Genomic DNA, 9,329 nt, shown 5'->3' with positions numbered 1-9,329 from the left:
CAACACATCGCCCTTAAATCGGCAAAGAGAGTATCAAGAGATGAAAGAGAAAATCATGCCCTAAAATGATAAGATCGGTGTGCAGGCTAGAGTGAAAAAGACAAAACTGAAGGGTATTTTGGACCACAAAAAAATGTAAATAGTGTTTTGGTATAGTTTTGTAATTAGTTTTAAAAAGTTAATAGTCAAACCTATTAGTTTGAATTAGTTAGCATTTTTTAAAATATATAAAATTAAGTGGTGAAGTTTTAAATTTACCAAGTACTTATATGGGATAGTGCTCATAATATTAGAGAAAATATTTTGTAACTAAAATAATTTTAAATAAGTTCTTACAATCGTTTTTTAACACGTGCATTATACGTGCAATTTTTTATTTATTTATAGAAATAACTAATTATGATACCCCTCGGATCCAAGACACGGGTTGATCAGGCCCAGGCCCAGGCCCAAACCCGAAGGAATATCAAACAATTAATATGTAATACGAACACAGATGACAAAATGAATTTAATAAATAAAGTTTAAGCTGGAAGAAATTAAAAGTAAAATCTGCAAAATATTATAATTATTAAAATCCATCAAACCCAAACTCCAAAACTCCATCAGTTTACAACTTGGGAATCCATCTCTAGTGGACCCCTATTAAACATCCAAACGGAAGATAAAACAACTGTAATAAACATCCAGAAATAAAACTATGGAGAGAATCCTATATCGTCGGAAGAGTGAATAGAGACCTCTGCTCAGCACGAATACGTCTAAGCCTGGAACTGTCGTGTACCTGAAAAATAGAAGTGGGTCAGGCCCAAGCGCAAGTTCTATACTACTACAATCCAAACAGAGGCCCGATACGCATGTACATCCTAAACAATTTAACAATAGCTAATAGTCCGTAAATGTATATATAGTCACACTAAAGGACTCTCACTGGACTACAGGCCGGTCTCAACCTGAATAAAGGTAACATACTAAAACGCACACGAAGTGGGCATATGTACCTATACCTAAACAGGGTACACCTCTAACCATCGTATCCAGCTATGCATCCCAATGCATATACGCTTCCTAACCGTCGATCTTGAGACTCAAGCTCATATCGAGGTACCATAACAATATATTTAAAGTCCATCCCGAATCCTAGTAGTGCCGTTCAACTAGTCGTTGCCATGACACTACAATTAATAGGACTTAACATTTAGTTAATCCAATTCTTAATCCAGAGTAGGTAGGTTTTGGTATTTTGAAACCAAACCATCCCTAGCATACCACCGTCCCATACCGGTATATACTATCCAATCATCCAGCAGTTGATAACCTCAACAATTAAAGTAAATATCAGCTAAATCCATATTTCCATTACTGATACTAACAGGCATAGTGTAAGCATCAATAAAAAGAATCAGATATATACATAAACAGATTCAGTTTTATATCCAACACTGATACTAACAGACATAATGTAAGTATCAAGAATTATAGTTACTGTATAAACACAAACTTACTCAGTTTAGATTGTTTCATTCAATCCGATATAATGATAAGATTATTTCAAATTATCATTCAATACTCAGCAATTGATATTACAGACATTTAAAGTAACCATTAACAAAGTCCATTCCTCCAACAGTTGATACTAATAGTATTAATGCAAGTATCAAGACAGAATTACAATATGTATATATACATGCTTAATCCGTGGTATTTCCCAAAATCTAGTAGTGCTAAGTTGTCTGAATCTTAATATTATTGAACACTAACTCTTCCAAAACAGATGTAATTCAGCAACTGATCATGATACATGGTGAAACATGTTCCAGTTATATTGTTCATTCCAGAAAAAAAATTACTAACATAACTGATTAAGCAATTTAAATCTTCTAGCTCTAAGCAGTGCGTTAATTTGTTTAAACCATCCACTGTCCAAGCTACCTAGGTATTTAGTTTATTAATACACCTCTTGGAACCTTAGCACAGCCATTAGCCTCATTTAAACCTTCCACACTCAGACCTAAACTCATTCAAAAATCCCAGAAACCACTCTGCTGCATGAAAAACCTACAGAGAACGAAAAGAAAACAAAATTCACCAAAGGTGACGTCTCCAAAAAGTGGAGCCGGCTCCTTTAGACCTTGGAGCCGCCTCCACCTAAAAAGGGAGCCGGCTCTCTCCAAAGGAGAGCCGGCTCTCTCCCTCTCTGTCTCGTCTCTTCGCCCTCTATCATCGTTTTTATGCCTCTGCTACCTCACTCCATGATTTCCGGAGACTGTAACCCACCCCTAGTACATCCCAGTTCGTGCTTAAGTCCAGTTAACATTACACACATTGCTTTAAACTGAGATTCATGCAAGCAAACAACAGGTTCTTAACAGTTTTACAAAGCATGAAAACTTACAGACCAGTTCCGGTTTAAGCACAAACGAAGAATGTTTTAATTGATCTGATTAATCCTAAAATTGTTTAAGAATGCAAAGAACACGAAACCTAAGGGAGAGAGTGAGGATAGAACTTGCCTTTTGAGATTTTTATTAAAAATCTCCACGTTGTCTTCTACGATCTCCGGCGATTCCTACAGCAAACTTCCTCTGTTCCTCATCTCTATTTCCACAGACGTGTTTTGGGTTTTGTTTTTTTTTTTTTTTTTTTTTTAAAACCCTAGTACAACATTATTACATCTATTTATAAGGTTACACAAAACCTAAAGCTCACTGAAGCCCTAATGTGAAACCTATTTGGCCCATAACACCATTTAAATGAATAAGCATGTCTGTTACCTACCACCAATCCTACAGTAACGTGAATTTAGAAAAACAAGTAACTTTAATTTATTTTAATTACCAATTAACCAAAAACTAAATAAAACAATTAACAAGGAATTACAGAACACAATAAACCAATTAAAACATTAAATAAAACAATTAATGAAAATAAACCAAAAACTAAAAAAACAATTAACAAAGAATTACAGAATACAATAAACCAATTAAAACATTAAATAAAACAATTAATGAAAAGAAAACAATTAATTACACTTAAACCAATTAAAACATTAAATAAAACAATTAATGAAAAGAAAATAATTAAACAAAATACCGAGACTATCCTTTTGAAAATTAGGGGTATTACATTCTTCCCCCCTAACAAAAGGAATTCCGTCCTCTGAATTCGCTCTTACCTTCTTCCAAAATTTCAGGAAACTGCGAGCGAATAACATCCTCCCGTTCCCAAGTAGACTCAGCCTCATTGTGATGACTCCACTGAACACGAACCAAAGGAATAACCTTATTACGAAGAATCTGATCGCGTCGGTCGACAATACGACACGGTGGCTCTAAATAAGTTGCATCCGGCTGTAACTCAATCTCCCCAACATCGATATGCTGATTCCGATCCTCATCTCGCAGAAATTTCCGCAACATGGAAACATGGAACACATTATGGACGCGATCCAAATTATCCGGAAGTGCCAACCGATAAGCGACAGCTCCAACTCGATTCGTAATCATGAATGGACAGACAAACCGCGGTGACAACTTCCCTTTCTTCCCATTTCACCCTTCATGGGCGACACTTTGAGTAGCACCTGATCCCCAACCTGAAACTCCAATGCCCGAGTACGACGATCAGCATAGCTTTTCTGCCTACTTTGGGTAGTACGCATGCGATCTCGAATAAGAGCTATCTTTTCAGAAGTATCCGTGATAAACTCAGGACCCAAGAATCAATTCTCTCTAACCTCCATCCAACAAACCGGTGATCGACACGGTCGATCGTATAATGCCTCAAAAGGTGCCATCCCAATAGTCTTCTGGAAACTATTGTTATAAGCAAACTCCACAAGTGGAAAATATCCCTCCCAATGGCCCTTGAAATTCAGAACACACGACCGAAGCATATCTTCCATAATCTGATTCACCCTCTCAGTCTGTCCGTCAGTCTGAGGATGATAAGCAGTACTAAGGTGTAACTCTGTACCTAAAGCTTGCTGAAAACTCTTCCAAAATCCAGATACAAAGCTTGAATCCCTGTTCGATATAATAGACAATGGAATGCTATGTAGCTTCACAATCTCTGAAATATAAAGCCTCGCCAACTGCTCCAAAGTGTAGTCAGTGCAAATAGGCAAGAAATGAGCTGACTTGGTCAACTTATCCACAATGACCCATATGGAATTATGCCCCTTGAAAGAATTTGGCAACCCTTCCACAAATTCCATAGATATGCTCTCCCATTTCCACTCCGGAATTGGTAGTGGCTGTAGAGCTCTTGGCGGCCTCTGATGATCAATTTTAACCATCTGATAAGTACTACACTGAGAAACAAAAAGAGCAATGTCCCTCTTCATACCTGCCCACCAAAACTGCTACTTCATATCTTGATACATCTTATCGCCTCCTGGATGAACAGAGAACTCAGAGTGATGAGTCTCAGTCATCACATCCTTCCTCAAATTATCAGCAGAAGGTACCACCAACCGTCCCTTGTACCTTAAACCTCCATCAGCCCCAATATAGTAGAATGGAACCTCTCCGGAAGCTATCTTTGCGAACTTGTCGACACACTGCTGATCGGTGAGCTGTGCTTGTAAAACCTTGCGAATGATGGAAGGTGTAACCACCATGCAAGCCATAAAAGCGTCTGACATCTCATCTACACTCTTCAAAGCATTCCACTCAGTAGTGAATAGAGCAGAAAGACTACCAATAGGTCGGCGACTGAGTGCATCCGCCACTACATTCGCTTTCCCTAGATGGTACTGTATAGAAAAATGATAGTCTTTTACAAACTCCAACCACCTGCGCTGTCTCATATTCAGCTCCCGCTGAGTGAACAAGTACTGCAGACTCTTGTGATCACTAAATAATCTGAAGGACTCACCCAACAGATAATGCCTCCAAATACGCAAGGCAAAAACCACTGCTGCCAACTCCAAATCATGTGTTGGATAATTAAGCTCATGAGGCTTAAGTTTTCGAGATCCATAAGAAATCAGTCGCTCCTCCTGCATCAATACACATCCAAGACCCTGCAATAAAGCATCCGTGTAAACAAGATACTCTATCCCGCTCTGCGGAGTAGCCAGAACCGGTGCAGAAGTCAGCTTCCTTTTCAGCTCATCAAAAGCTCGCTGACAGTGTTCATCCCACACGAACTGTACACCCTTCTTGGTCAGATAAGTGAGTGGTCCTGCTATCTTGGAGAACCCCTAGACGAACCAACGATAATATCTTGCCAAACCGAGAAAACTCTGAATTTCAGTAAGTGAAGTAGACTGTCCCCACTCTACCACAGCTGAAACCTTGGCCGGATCCACTGCTATCCCCTTTTCTGACACCACGTGACCCAGAAATTTCACCTCCCGCTGCCAAAATTCACACTTCTCGAACTTGGCATATAACTGGTGCTCATGAAGCGTCTGCAAGACTATGCGAAGATGTCTAGCATGATCGTCTTCCGACCGAGAATAGATCAAGATGTCATCAATAAAGACAATAACAATCTGATCCAAATAAGCCCGGAAGACTCTATTCATTAAGTCCATGAATACTGCAGGTGCATTAGTCATTCCAAATGGCATAACACGAAACTCATAAGAACCATATCTCGTGAGAAATGCTGTCTTAGGAACATCCTGCTTCCTAACCCTCAGCTAATGATACCCAGAATGCAGATCAATCTTGGAGAAGTACGTGGCTCCCCTTAACTGATCAAACAAGTCATCAATCCTGGGCAAAGGATACTTGTTACGAATCGTAACCTTGTTCAACTCCCTGTAATCTATACACAGACGAAGCAAACCATTCTTCTTCTTCACAAACAGAACCGGTGCTCCCCAATGTGATGTACTCCTACGAATAAAACCCTGGCTGAGTAATTGCTGAATCTGATCCCTCAGCTCTCTCATCTTCACCGGTGCCATCCTATAGGGTGCCCTAGCAATAGGCGCAGTGCCTGGAGCTAAGTCTATCACAAAATCAATCTCTCGACTAGGTGGCAACCCTGGAATCTCCTGAAATACATCCGGGAAATCCAGTACAATTGGTATGTTATCCAAAGATACAGTAATCCCCTCCTCCGTCTCCTACTCTACCTGAAACAAATAGGTGCTATTGTCTCCGCTAGAGCGTGGCATAGCAATGATGTAAAATATCCTGACTATGTATGGTGAACACAATAGACCTTTCCAACACAAATAATTTGAGCATGGCAGTGATAACCAATCCATCTCAAGTATCACGTCATACGTGTGCATGTCCAGGACCAAAAGATTTGTTAGAAATCTGAGTTTACCAATATCTAGTGTCACAGGCCCATCCTCCTATGTAAAATGGCGGTATTGCCAAAAAGGTGTAGAAATACCCTGAGGTTTATTGCATACATGTGTCACCAACCTAAATCCCAACTGTTCTGAATACTCCGTAATGCAGAGCACATAAAGTAAACAAAATACTCCGAAATCTACTCAGAGTTAGAACGTCGCTTTATTTTGAGAATCTTCCTTCTATACCAAACCTACCATATTGAGTTTACACAAGTTCTTTTATAACTCCTTGGTAATCATCCTATTGCAAGACAATAAACCTATAAGCAAAACTTTATTTGTTTGCCCAAAAACCAATCACCCTACTGTGACTGACTTTCTTTCCTTATCGCAACGTACACATTCTAATACAGTTTAATAAAACCATTCATGTATACATCACAACACAACTTCCAATAAACACAATTGAGATAGTCAAAACCACAAGTTTACTTTATTAAGAACTTTTCAAACCAAAACTGTCAAACAAATAACCGTAAGGTGTTCTTTAACATAATCCTAATGTACGTGATTAAATCCATACTACATTCTTACTAATACCTCCTCCACTACTAGTAATTAAAAGTACTCTTAAAAGAGCAGTCATCCTTGAACTCCAGTGCCCTCCATCTCGGATGCTTCAGTATCTCCTCCATCCTGATCTTCTTCGAGGTCTTCCTCTCCGCTTGGCTCAGCTTCGAGCACCACTGAAGTTGTGTTAGGTCCACAGTATGGTGGCCAATCCCGCACGCAAGAAACTTTCCTTGACTTGTACTCCGAAGCAACGCCTACTGGAATCAACTCCTTGGTCTCCAATTTCGCCTTCTTGATCGGCCTTTGTAGGGGAATTACCGGAGTAACCTTTCTCGGCCTTGGGCCCTTCTTTGCTTTCATCGCGGCCCTCATCCTCCTCCTAGTGCCAAACATTCTGCAATTACAGAATAAACTTGACATCAGTAACCTTTAAACGAACTGTAAAGGAATACGACGAATCCTAAACTTAAGCTCTAATCAAGAGGAAACGCTACACAAAAGACTTAATACAAAACATCCTAGAGACACTTGAACCTGGAGTGCTCTGATACCAACTGTGATACCCCTCGGATCCGAGACACGGGTTGATCAGGCCCAGGCCCAAACCCGAGGGAATATCAAACAATTAATATGTAATACGAACACAGATGACAAAATAAATTTAATAAATAAAGTTTAAGCTGGAAGAAACTAAAAGTAAAATCCGTAAAATATTATAATTATTAAAATCCATCAAACCCAAACTCCAAAACTCCATCAGTTTACAACTCGGGAATCCATCTCTAGTGGACCCCTATTAAACATCCAAACGGAAGATAAAACAACTGTAATAAACATCTAGAAATAAAACTACGGAGAGAATCCTACATAGTCGGAAGAGTGAATAGAGACCTTTGCTCAGCACGAACACATCTAAGCCTGGAACTGTCGTGTACCTGAAAAATAGAAGTGGGTCAGGCCCACGCGCAAATTCTATACTACTACAATCCAAACAGAGGCCCGATACGCATGTACATCCTAAACAATTTAACAATAGCTAATAGTCCGTAAATGTATATATAGTCACACTAAAGGACTCTCACTGGACTACAGGCCGGTCTCAACCTGAATAAAGGTAACATGCTAAAACGCACACGAAGTAGGCATATGTACCTATACATAAACAGGGTACACCTCTAACCATCGTATCCAGCTATGCATCCCAATGCATATACGCTTTCTAACCGTCGATCCTGAGACTCAAGCTCATATCGAGGTACCATAACAATATATTTTAAGTCCATCCCGAATCCTAGCAGTGCCGTTCAACTAGTCGTTGCCATGACACTACAATTAATAGGACTTAACCTTTAGTTAATCCAATTCTTAATCCAGAGTAGGTAGGTTTTGGTATTTTGAAACCAAACCATCCCTAGCATACCACTGTCCCATACCGGTGTATACTATCCAATCATCCAGCAGTTGATAACCTCAACAATTAAAGTAAACATCAGCTAAATCCATATTTCCATTACTGATACCAACAGGCATAGTGTAAGCATCAATAAAAAGAATCAGATATATACATAAACAGATTCAGTTTTATATCCAACACTGATACTAACAGACATAATGTAAGTATCAAGAATTATAGTTACTGTATAAACACAAATTTACTCAGTTTAGATTGTTTCATTCAATCAGATATAATGATAAGATTATTTCAAATTATCATTCAATACTCAGCAGTTGATATTACAGACATTTAAAGTAACCATTAATAAAGTCCATTCCTTCAACAGTTGATACTAATAGTATTAATGCAAGTATCAAGACAGAATTACAATATGTATATATACATGCTTAATCCGTGGTATTTCCCAGAATCCAGTAGTGCTAAGTTGTCTGAATCTTAATATTATTGAACACTAACTCTTCCAAAACAGATGTAATTCAGCAACTGATCATGATACATGGTGAAACATGTTCCAGTTATATTGTTCATTCCAGAAAAAAAATTACTAACATAACTGATTAAGCAATTTAAATCTTCTAGCTCTAAGCAGTGCGTTAATTTGTTTAAACCATCCACTGTCCAAGCTACCTAGGTATTTAGTTTATTAATACACCTCTTGGAACCTTAACACAGCCATGAGCCTCATTTAAACCTTCCACACTCAGACCTAAACTCATTCAAAAATCCCAGAAACCACTCTGCTGCATGAAAAACCTACAGAGAACGAAAAGAAAACAAAATTCACCAAAGGAGACGTCTCCAAAAAGTGGAGCCGCCTCCTTTAGACCTTGGAGCCGGCTCCACTTTTTGGAGCCGCCTCCACCTAAAAAGGGAGCCGGCTCTCTCCCTCTCTGTCTCGTCTCTTCGCCCTCTATCATCGTTTTTATGCCTCTGCTACCTCACGCCATGATTTTCGGAGACTGTAACCCACCCCCAGTACATCCCAGTTCGTGCTTAAGTCCAGTTAACATTACACACATTGCTTTAAACTGAGATTCA

The sequence above is a fragment of the Cornus florida genome, unplaced genomic scaffold (genome assembly GCF_030987335.1).
Source record: "Cornus florida cultivar Cherokee Brave unplaced genomic scaffold, ASM3098733v1 CherokeeBrave_3.0.0_Hap2_Chr05, whole genome shotgun sequence".
In the NCBI taxonomy this organism is placed as follows: domain Eukaryota; kingdom Viridiplantae; phylum Streptophyta; class Magnoliopsida; order Cornales; family Cornaceae; genus Cornus; species Cornus florida.
The sequence above is the reverse complement of the archived record's forward strand: the minus strand, read 5'-3'. Positions refer to the sequence as shown.